The 12,789-nt window shown below is 39.7% G+C and overlaps 1 protein-coding gene across 1 annotated transcript in view; it reads right to left on the reverse strand.

The window, feature by feature from the left end:
- Positions 1-12,789, reverse strand: part of prkar1b (protein kinase, cAMP-dependent, regulatory, type I, beta) — a 107,266-nt gene that overhangs the window by 89,858 nt on the left and 4,619 nt on the right. The gene's annotated exons all lie outside the window — the stretch shown is intronic.

A 12,789-nucleotide genomic window follows, 5' to 3' on the forward strand; every position in this document is an offset into this window, starting at 1 on the left:
CTGTTCTGGCCCCAGTGCTCAAACACGGGGACACAGAAAGCATGTGCAGCGTGACTTTTGATCTCAAGAGTAGATTCATTTGTCTATCATAGACATCAGTTCCTATCAATATCAGTATTGGTTTACCAGTATAAAAACTTTTTTTACAGAATCTATAATGCAGGAATTGATGCTTGAGATGGTCTAGAAATGTTCCTAGATATTTATTTCATTTTTATTTATCCATTGTTTAAATTGTCAGCAATGGCTGACACTGAAAATACACTAATGTTAATTTAGCTATTTATTTTACTTGTATTTGTTTTTTATGCCATTTTTAATTTGCGCATAAAAATACCCAGGGTGGAAACGCTTTAATTTCTAAAAAGTTTTTACACCTGGCCAAGGTGGAAAAGTTGGAGTATCGAAAAATAGTATAATTTGACAAAGTTCAATGGAAACAGATATAGCAAATAAATGATGACATGGAAGAAGCATATGCAGTGTTATACACAGGGTTACCACATGGACCTCTGCCACTGTATTAGCAACTTGAGTTGTGCCAACGGGCTAATTCTTGTTACATTTGTGGTCTGATATGCAAAGAGAGGCAGAGATCGGGCAAGTCGGTTTAAACAAACTGAAATGTTATATTTCCATCCAGTTTTGTGCTTCGTCAACTTGTTGCCACCAACTAGTAATCTCTAAGAACAAACATATATATGCATAACAGAATTGGACAGAAACAAGCATTAATTTGTTTGTTTTTTTGCCGATATGTTTGAAATTCAGTTGAAATATGCAATACATTTGGATGGCAACCACATGCATATGTATATATGCATAATGTATAGTAATGCTATATATTCTTTGATAAGTGAGTTGTTTAACAAAGTAGCCGTCTCATACAAAATTAGTGCCCAATCCACAAAAAAAAGATCTATTTTCATTTCAGCTCAAGAATTCACTCCACATCGGCTGCCACGTTGGTAATCAATAACTTTTCCCGCTCCAAAATCTGTTTAAGTATCGAATGTCATCTTATAGAAGAGGCTCCAGTGCTCCAAGGTGAGCTGAGAACAGCTGCACTGTGTCTTTAGCAGCAGCACAGACAAACTTTTTCTCGCTTTAGCGCTTCTGCAACAACACAGAGGCGAGGCAGTTTGAGGCAGTGCCATTTATCATTTCCAGAGCTTTGCACAGTAGCTAAACAAAACACATCTGCGGTTGATTTTTGGAAATGTTTTTCTTTTTCGATATCCTATCTCAATCTAACGTAATTTAGAATTTAAAAACATATCTCTCAGGCACAGTGCTCGTCCTTTTTTCATCTATTCTGTTTGATTACCGATGTATTTGCGACTCTTTTATCAGTGATATAAGCTGATGTCAGACTCTCTTTCTCTCCTTCTCTCCTCTGTCCTCCCTGCGTCATCACTGGCGGCTGGGTGCCAGAACGAGAGAGGACAGGAGGGGAGAAGAGACAGAGGACACAGGCATAAGCAGGACACAGAAACTCTGTAAAAAACTGTAAAAAGTGGGCTTTCCATTAGAGCCACAGTGACTGTGGGGTCAGAGATTATACCACAGAATGGAGAAACGCACAAAAGATGACACACATGCAATCCCATCCACGCTCTCTCAATTTAAAAGTAACAGTTATTAAACCATTATCAATTCCAATTTCAACTCATTTGCTGATGATGAGTCACATTAAAATGGGCCTCTCCTGTTTTGTTAATTCCCTGAACCAATTTGCACCGAGCAGATATGAACAAAAGTTATGACTAACTCTCGTCCTTAAAGCTATGACTAACAAATATTAATAAACCCAACCACCCATCGGGCTCAAAAGCATTGAACCCATCAGAAAAGGCTCAGTGAGCACAAATACATCAAAATATCTTTTCTTCCATGAAGTTAATTTCTAATATTTGTGAGAAAAAAGGAAGCATCCATAAGCAGTTACCTTTGGTTGCCCTAATCGGAGACAATTTCACTCTCTGCTGCCAGAGCTGAAAGCATGCGAGTGAACCAAAAACAACAAGGTGCCGCACAAACACACACACACACACACACATACACACACAGGTAATGAAGCATGGAGAGCTGATCCACCAGCGGAGCTAACAGTCTACTCATCACTCTGTTCCACATCATTACAGCACCACAATGAACAGAAAGTTCGCTGCTGTATTAGGACTGCGTGTGTGTGCAGTGCTGACCTCCTGGCGATGAAACGATGTTCACTCTCTATGGTTGGAAAACACACGCATACACACAAACTCGTCTTCCTATCCTAATGGGAACTCTCTATTTCTAATTTCTAATCATCATAACCCTAAAACCTAACTGCAGAAAGCAATAACAAAAAGTTATTCTACAACTTACACTCTTGCCAAGTCTTAATTCTAAAATAAACATCAGCTTTTACATCCCCCAACCAATTATGAGTAAACTGTTGCTTCATCCTGACAGACAAAGACTCATAACATGAGAGAGACTCATGCCCTGCTCCTTCCTTACACCACAAGTGCAGTTTTCTCACGCTTGCAAGATGTTAGTAGGAGTTCTTTCAGTATCGAGGGCTCGCTGTTGTTCAGTTCCTTTGAGTACTTTCAGTAAATCAGTAAATAAGACTGCACCATGCTGCCTGTAAATCAGAACTGACAAGTGAATTCTTTAGAGCTGAAAATATGTTGGTGAGTCAATTATTCAGTTGATAGAAACTGAATCTGCAACAATCTGCTATTCAGTTAATAATTTATGTAAATTCTTTTGCTGGTTCCAGCTTCTCAAATGTGACTATTTCTTTCCTTTGTCTGAAATGTTGTTATAGTTAGGATAGTTGGTTGGACAAAGTTAGCATTTGAATATGTCAACCTTGGGTTTGAGTTACTGTAATGGACATTTTTTTCTATGATTTTCTGACTTTTCATAGAAAATACTGGAAACCTTACCCGGTATCACCAAACTAATTCACAAATGCGTACTAGTCTGGAACCTGTGCGTTCATTTTCGATTTCCAAGGGGTGTTATAAAGGGGTGCTGATTAAAATGCCTCTGGATAGACCTACCACCAATCACAGTGCGACACGTGCAAGTTAGGGCAATGCTTGGTCCACTTAAAGCAGTAAAAAAAAGGCAGCCTGGTTGATAACTTTGTCACACTACAGCTTAACAAAACACTAAAATGTGTTTTTGAAGACATTTGAGGCAGGAAAAAGGCAACACAGTCACAGAATCTAGAATCATATTGGATCAGGGATGGGAGAGGAACAGGACGCATCAGCCCGAGCAAATAAAACATGAGCTTGGCAGATTCATCTGTTTCTCAATCAAATCAAATCAAATCAAATCAAATCAAAAAAATCAAATCAAATCAAATCAAATCAAAATGACTTTATTTATCCCAGAGGGGAAATCCAGTTAGTCTGGTAACTCTGTTAGAATGAGACAGCCTGATGGCTGTAGGAGTGAAGGATCTTTTGAATCTCTCCGTCCGAGAGAGGAGCCGTCCACTGCTGTTTTTTTGGTCCATAAAAGTTTTGTGTAGCGGATGATCTGGGTGTTTGAAGATGGCCTTGAACATCTTGACAGTGGATCTCTCCACCATTATGTCCAACCTGGCTCCAACCACAGAACCAGCTCTTTTTTGACTAGTCTGTCCAACTCAGGCTACAGAAAACTAACTAATCAAGAAAATAATCCTCAGAATAATCAACAATGGACTGTTAGTTGCAGCCCTAGAAGATGTATGCAAGGCACAGAGTTCGGCCAAGCCATGCACTATCTTGCAATGTTAACTTTCTGACTCGAGGGGGCGTTAACGTGACTTTTCCCAGTTGGGATTATTACGGCATTACATGAATGCCGCATAAATGCCCTAACTTGCGTGTTAATGAAATTGAAATATAGTTTGAGTATTCGCCCTGTGACTTGGATCCTCTCTTAAATTGAATAGGCTCTTCCTTGGCCCGTGCTACAACCTTTCACCAAGTTTAATTAAATGTGGGCCCATATCTAGTAGTACACAGACAGACAAAAAACATGACCTCTTTGCTGGAGTTACTAACAAAGGATGCTTTACCAGCGCTGTGTCTGGATGTAACACTGGTTCAACAGCGAAGGAAAACATCCTCAGCTTGTGTAGTTTCTGTACACATCTCTGTCCTGGTGCTGTACACCTGACACCTTTTCTTTCTTTCACATCAACCACAGATTAGTTGGGGAAGGAGGAGGGATGCAACGGGTAGATGAAAGAGGACAAAGAAGGACCACCAGGGAAACAGGGACTGGGGGTCCGACTTACCTGTAGGGGCCCCAGGGTGGGCTTGGGAGGAGGTTTAGGCCCGGGTCACTGCGTGCACCCTGGGCTGATTAGACAGAATACCTCGCTCCCAGCATGGTGGTGACGAGTGAGCACTAATTACACTATTCTACGACAAATCCTGTGTGGGGGACATACTGTTCATGATGAACTGATTTTTGTGGACCTGTGCTTCTAATATGCTGTATGCATATACATCACCAACACTGGTTCAACATGAGAGAAACAAAAGGAAAAGTGGAAGATAGGGGAGGTGATCCAAAGCTACACCTGATTCTCCTTTTAGCAAACTCGACAAACAACCAAACCCTCCTGACAAATTGTCAGTCAGGCCTTTGAAGGGACTGTCGGATTTGTTATGATAGGCCCTGGTGACAGCTGAATGGCGGGCAGCACAGAGAGGCTTCTCATCTTACAGGGAGACAGTGGCTGATTGACTGACTGACTGACTGACTGACTGACTGACTGACTGACTGACTGACTGACAGAGAGTAAGGGACTCTCACATAATGCAATGTGATGGGTTCAATTACAAGCAGGGCTGATGCAACAAAGTTGCAACAAAAATTTGTTTTGCTTGACATGGTTTATGATGTTGACGGAACTAGGCACCAATATAAGTCCGTATAGCAGTCGATGAAAAAAAAGCTTGGCAAGTAAAGAGGGGGGGATGAGAAGATTAAGTGAAGAGAGGGAGGAATTGTAAAAAAAAAAAAAAAAAAAAGATAAAATAAAATAAAAACAGGAGGGAAGCATGAGATGAACTTATGACAGCCCTGTGAGCATAAAGAACACAGGAGGCATTGTGCATACACAGTAGTAACTCTTGAGCTGTGTCTTTGGCTCGGGACTTGTTAAAAATCAAGATAGAAAGGGATTAACTGCAAGATTCTAAATCTATTCCCTATATTAACCCATTTAAGCCGGGAAAGCTTTTCCGCATTTCTACCATTAAAACCGGGGCCACTCTTGCGTTATTCTACCATTAAAGCCAGGAAAGCGGATACGTCGTTTTGTAGTATTTGTATTTTTTTTCCATCTATTTTCGGTCTCTTGGCCAATGAAATGCATCATAATACATGTGGGAGTGTCGCAATGCAACATGGGACTTTTCCAGAACTGAAATCATGGCGGAAGACGACTATAGCGGAGGGAGCTCAGATATAACAGGTGTAAGCTCTCGAATTTCATTTCTATCTGCTACAGAGGCTGAAAAATCTATTATTTAGTAGAACCGTTGACAATTCTGTTGAATTTCCAGAAAAACTTCTGCTTTTAAGGGGTTATTTTAAAATCGCCCAGAGGTTTTACAGGCATTTTTTCCAGGCGTTTTAGGCCTTAAATGTGTTAATGGAGAGCAACAACCCAGAAGATGTTCCAAATTCAATTTCAGATAAATGGTGCAAAGGTTTGTAGTCACCCAAATACAGTCTTAAGACGATATAGATACCAGTACCAGCACCAGGTTTTCGGTAGCCTACTTTACTCTTTCTGCAATAACTAGAATGTCATTTCAGTTGTAAATATAAGTGCAAAATTCTTAATTTCCAACATTGTTACATTTTGTTAATTACATAAGACAAGTCTACACATCACGAGTTGTGTAGAACCCACATTGCCCAATTGCCTTCTAGACGTCAACATCCAACAGCCGTCTTGGAGTTCATTAGCAGGTGATAAGCCAGAGAGATTAGTGTGACCAGAAATGACATAAATACATGCTAGAGAACTTTCAACAGGCTGTGAAAAAATAATTACTGTCTCAAGCAGACACGCTGTCAGGTACAGAAATTAGGTACTTTTGATTTAAAGTGAATCTGTATTTTTCCTTAAAAGTACAGAGTTCAGTGAAGAGACAGCCATCTTGCTCTGAACATTTGGTTGCCAATGCAGGTGGCATGTCCATGATCAAAGTGTTCAAGTGGTCAAGTGTTGATGAAGGAGGAGAGATTTGCATCTTAAGTCATCAGATATGCTGTCACAGAAGTAATAGAAAGAGATAGAAGAGATGGGAAAGTTAGGGATCTTTTGTGGAAAGAGCGGCTGTGGCTCAGTTGGTAGAGCGGGTTACCCACCGATCGGAGGGTTGGTGGTTCGATCTCTAAACATGGCAGCCTACATGTTGAAGTATCCTTGAGCAAGATACTGAACCCCAAATTGCTCCCGATGCTGCATTCATCGGTGTGTAAATGAATTCCCAATGGTGGCAGGTGGCACCATTGAGGGTAGCCTCTGCCACCAGTATGAATGTGTGTGTGAACGGGTGAATGAGCGCAGTCTGTAATGTAAAGCGATTTGAGTGGTCGCAAAGCAACTAGAAAATCGCTATATAAGTGCAGGTCCATTTGCCATTTACCATTTAAAATGCTGCAAAGGGAACTTTCAAAATTTCAAGTCGATTTTTATGTTGCCAAATGTTGCCAGATAAAGCCAGCGGCAGCAGTCTAGTGATGCCAGAAAAGACCGTTTAGCCTTGTGAAGATTCAATGTGTGTAATTCAATGAAACATTTGTGGTGGCAGCTGCCCGCTTGATATACCGTGTGACATTTCCACACTCACGCATTCAGTCCTGGCATTTTAAACTGCTGCTTTCTGTTGGACAGATCCATAACGATGCAGACTGATAAGGAAAAGTCACTATTTCTTATTGTGCACATGACTGTTGCTGCAGGACTCCAACAATAAACCCTGTGTATTACAAATGTATTTTCTGTTTATCACAGTTTTAATATCTCTGCTTTTCATGAGAGACAACAAGCTTTTTGTATTAATGTAATAAGAAACAAACTTGCTGCCTATTTAGACATATTCCACCGTAAACTAGCTGTCGCAACTATGTTCACAAATGTGTTCAGAGTCAGAAAAATCAGTTAAGGTGTCACAGAAAATGCTTTCTTTTTACACTGTAGCGTGCCAAAGAATTAGGAAAATCACACACTGAGCTGAGCTGATAGATGAGAGGCATCTGAAGCTACTGTTGTAGAGATCAAAGCCATCATTACCATGCATAAACAGGCAGCACGAAAGGGAGCGAGACGCCTGTAATTTTCCCATTCATAATGTCAGCTGAGAACCAAAGACATGTCATTATACAGAAACAAAAGTTAATAAACAAACCAGTCAGACTGATGATTTAGGCTATGTATACTAATGCACTGCGTATTACGTGCTGAATCAGAGTTTGGGTCAGTGACAAATAAGGGTTGACAAGCTGTCAAATGGTGTAACCACAAAAGAATGATAAATATTAAATACTATATCCACCTACAGTGTATTTAAGTAGACTTATACATATAATAACTTCATTTAAAAAAAACATCAAATGGCATTTTTTTGGAGTATTTCTACATTAACACATTTCCTCAATATTGAGCAGAACATATTCTAAAAGTTTTGACAAATTATGTAAAATTTGTGATATACCACAGTGTTGCAATGTACATGTGGATTGTACTTTTTTTTCTCATTTTAGTTCACATTTATTTTCCTGTATATAATCAGATTTTTATGGGAACAAAGTACCTGGTTACACCAACTGACACTGGGTTAGATCATGTCATTGACCCATGTACTGCATACTGCTTATTAATTAATCATAAAATACTGCCGTTTTCTCAAGCAAAACATCTTCTCTGCATCACATGACTGTTTCGATCAAGACGTTACCAGTCCGAGCTATCGCTGAATGGAAAATCAACATTAGTTGACTTTTTAATGCCATGCCACATATTAGCTGCACATTTTTACAATTGAAGGATACAAATTTCAATGGACCGAAGCCAATGATAAATTAAAATTAAAATGTAAAGATATCAGTATTCATTTCATATAATTATTTTATCCCCTGATAAATAGAAGTACAGGTAAGAGGAAAAATATGTATTTTTGATTGGAGGCTGAACTGTCCCTTTAAATATTTTAGTGTCATATATATTTATGTTTGTATTGTCAAGGTTGTCGGAGCAAGAGTAAGGAAGGGGGGATCTGTTGATTGTACTCCAGACTTTTTATGAATAGTAAATTGTTTTGGTTTTTATTTATCCGATTTTAAACAGAGACTAAGTTGTGCTTGTTTGTGTGTGTGTGTGTGTGTGTGTGTGTGTGTGTGTGTGTGTGTGTGTGTGTGTGTGTGTGTGTGTGTATGAGTAGAAGAGAGACACCAAACAGAAACAGAGAAAGAAAAGAATCTAAAAAAAAGTGTATGTGAAGGAAGACGGGGGGGAAAAACATAACATCAAAGAACAAAACTGTGAGAGCAGACGATGGAGAAACCGAGACAGAGAAAAGAGATTTTGCAGATAAGATTGTGAAGGCCGTATGAAATGGATCCTGTGCAGATATGAAATGAGGTTAGGTTAGGTCTGGCAAATGGGGAGAAAGAATACCCTGGTAATCCAACTGGCACACACACAAAACAAACTGAACACGTGAGAGAAAAGATGGAATAAACTTTGTGAATAAAGGGGCTCATTCACAACAGTCTATCTATCCTCTACTGTTACCTAGGTTACCGCCTCTAGTGGGCGACGAGTGCTGACGAAAGCAGCTGAGAGAGAAGAGAAACCCAGACAAACATAAAGGGTGAAGCAGCAGAAAATGTGATCAACAACATGAAGTTTCTTTCATCTCTTTGTGTTGAAAACAAGTTTCAAGACCTGACAACTTGATTTTAAACAAATCTGTCTTCCTCTACTGGCAGTTTGTTTGTACTGAGAAATGACGATAATTTAAGACAGATATATATATTTTTGAGCAGTAGAACACTGATAAAGCTAAATAACAAAACAGGATAGAAAATGGACTCCAGATTAAATGGACACGAACCAAATAATGTCCTTAAAGTTACCCTGCGCCGAGGGAAAAAGGAGCACAATAAGCCTCTTAAATAACTGGGACACCACAGAACAGGCATGTTTAAATTCCACAAATGACTGACCTCACAACATAAGCACAGATTTGGAAAGCTTGACTGGGAGAGTGTTGGGCAACTGTGGACCTTAGAGGGCTGAATTCAACAACATAACAGTTCAAACCCTACTCCTTAAATGATGCTGCACTGTTTTGATCCTTTTACCTTAACAATTACATATTATCAAGTCAAGTAGTCAAGTCAAGTATAGTTTAATTGTCACCAACTTGGGTAATTTGGTTGCAGTCTAGGTGTATAAAAGACATAAAAAACAATACATTCCTACACACATACATACAACAGATCAGGGCCTCAATATATATATCTAAAAATAAAACAAATCATATTTCATATCACATATAGTGTTTTAGTGTCCTGGTGCACACACATATTGTTAGTGCAAGATGACAGCCTCACAGTGTGAATCATGTCTGTTTTGGCATTCAAAGAGAATCAGAAATACTCCACCATACTTAAAAAACAGTTACAGTATAAAGCCTGATTTCCACCGGGCGCGTTACTGCAGCGTAACGTCAGCGTCGCGTATGACGTTGCAAATAGGTAACACTCTAATCAATGAGAGCATTTCCACCGGGCGCGTAACGTTACAGCAGCGTCGCGTCATCGTCTCTACGCGAGCATTAGGTAGGACTTCTATTTCTCCGCGAGACGCTGCCAACTCGCGTGAATCTCAACAGAGCAGATCGCACCAGAAAGGAAGTTCGACTCAGATTCAGCGTAAAACACTTCCGCCCCTTTCAAAATAAAACACAATACGCAGTTCATGCAGCCTAAAACTACTTCACATCAACGTTATGTTATGACCGGGGCACCAGATCGGCAATCAATCAATCAAAGGGTCTCAGAGGATCGGCGACACGGAAGACAAGAGACTAATTGTTGAAGTGGAACATCATACAATCATTTATGACATAACATATTGTTTTTATAAGGATAGATGGTCAGATCAACATATCTTTCACCTCAGAGAAGCAAAGTAAGTTGGTTTTTGTTGTTGTGGTTTACTTTATACACACAGCTTATCCATAGACTGTATAAATAGAGTTTAAAGTTTATCACGGGAGCTTGCGGTCTCCCGTATGGTCAGGATTATCGCGTGATCTCGTTATCTCGCGTGTATACGGCCGGCTCGCTAAACTGACGTGCTGCTGCAGTAACGCGTCCGGTGTGAATTGACAAGACGCAGCAAAAACGCTGTGGAGACGTGCTGCTGCTGTAACGCGTCCGGTGGAAATCCCCAGTAAGTTACACAAGTTCACAGCCTGTCCGCTCGGGGTGTGCTATATCGTATCATTCACGATTATAACGGTATCATTTTTTTATGAATAAAAAAAAAATGCATATCATGATATTGGCAACATTCTAACTTCTTGACATACTAGTGGCGTAAGGATTTCCCATTAATTACCTAGACTGTGGTGGCTCCAGAGTGTCATGTGCTGCGCTAACGTCCCATTTCAAGCTACTGAAAGTATATCAACACTATTCATAATATAAAGTTATTTTGCGTTGTTCTGCTGTTGTTCAGCAGTGTCTGTCCCCCGTCAGTCAGTCAGCAATAAATTTACCGAGCTGCCATCCCTACCTGTATGTATCAGTCCCGTCCCCACATCATCTCACTGTGTGCGTCTGCGCGGCCGAACTAAATACTATCAACCTGTCCAGGCCTGTTAGAGGTCCAAACAGTCCAAACACACTGTTGCATTACGCCAGGGATGGGCAACTTAAATGCTGGATGGGGCTACAATTTTTCATCAACACTACCACAATAAACAAAATAACTACTGACTATGATTTTTTTTTTTTTTTGGTGCAAGAACAGCAGGCCAACATTAATTGCAAGAAGTCATTTTGTGCATTTTTACACTGCACTTTTAAGATTTCATGCTCAAATGCATCTAGTTGTACTGAAGGCAACTTCAAGTTCAAGCTACTTCCTGTCGCAAAACAATGCAGCTTTCAAAATGAGAGCCACACAACAGAATTTACAAGAAGACTGTCAAAATAAGATGCCTTAAATTAAACATACAAGAACCTTTTTTTCTGCTTTACAATATTTCATTAAAATATGCAATGATAAGATCAGTGTATATCAGGGATGGGCAACTGGAGGCCCGGGGGCCGCAGACGGGCCGCACCCTCACTTAAAGTGGCCCTCAGTACAACTACATGCATTTGAGCATGAAATCTTAAAAGTGCAGTGTAAAAATGCACAAAATGACTTCTCGCAATTAATGTTGGTCTGCTGTTCTTGCACTTAAAAAAAAAGAAATCACAGTAAGTGGGTTTTTTTTATTTGCTTCAAACCTTTTTGTATTCCTATTTATACTGTTATACATGAATTTGAGCATGAAATCTGTTAAGTTACTGCACTGTAAACATATTTAAAATTGCAGTTTCATCATATCTGGTTAAGTGCACGGTCCTATATGTGGCCCTGTGGTAGTGTCCATGAAAAACTGTGGCCCCCTCCAGCATTTCAGTTGCCCATCCCTGGTGTATATGATGGAATAGTGGCATTAAAATGTGTGGGAGTCACCAAATTTGAGCTTTTATGAAAAAAAAATATCCAGGGCAGCATGCCCCCAGATCCCCATAACCAGCTATTTTTCAACACTGTCTGGCTGCTCCATGTCTTAGTGGAAAGCCCTGTTGACTGTGAAAAATGTTATGTGAGGTGTTTGCTCACATTTTGCTCTCAAAGTGGACGAGATTGATGCATTGTACTTAAAAATGTGTAAAATTTTCTCCTGGTGGGGAATGCCCTCGAACCCCTAGATGGTTATTTTTTTACTATTTGCTTATACTCAAGAATCAATAGTAAGATTTTTAGTTTAATTTATATATACAGACTTAAAAAATCATATTTTATATATATGTTTTTATGTATATATATGTTTTACAGTATTTTGTAATATCGTCAAGAATATCGCAAAAATACCCTGAAATATCGTGATCATCTTTTAGGGCCATATCGCCCACCCCTAATATATATTATCTTTCTCTCTCTCATATTCTCTCCTCAAAGAAAACTATTTTATACAACACGCTGCATATCTTTAACATAAAGAAAAGAAAAGTTCTGATGCATGTTGTGTGCAGTATGTTGTTGAACAGCCTGATACAACCTGCTACTGTGTGCTTCTGCTGAGCTTCATCACAGCCATTAGTATTCATGCTGCCTCTCTGACTATGCAGCAATACAGTCTCCACTCACAGCAGCAGAAGCTCCACTATCAATGCTGTCTCCTAGGCCACAGAGCCCTGTGAGGACCACTGCTCCAGACTGTGACAGCAGACAGACAGATGTGTGTCAGACATATTAGCCCCGAAGGGCCTGACCTTAACCTTTAACTTGTTGTACATCAGAGGAAAAACGAGACAAAATATGTCGTAGGTGCAGACTAATGTTGTAAAAAAAAAAAAGAGTATGGCTGGTGTGTCTGGATAAATAAATCCCAGTACATGTAATTCACTATACAAGCAAAGCATTAGTTATATAAGCACGAAGATCAAATCAGATGAGTCTCACATGCTAACACACACATC

Source organism: Centropristis striata, chromosome 13, assembly GCF_030273125.1.
Source record: "Centropristis striata isolate RG_2023a ecotype Rhode Island chromosome 13, C.striata_1.0, whole genome shotgun sequence".
NCBI lineage: Eukaryota > Metazoa > Chordata > Actinopteri > Perciformes > Serranidae > Centropristis > Centropristis striata.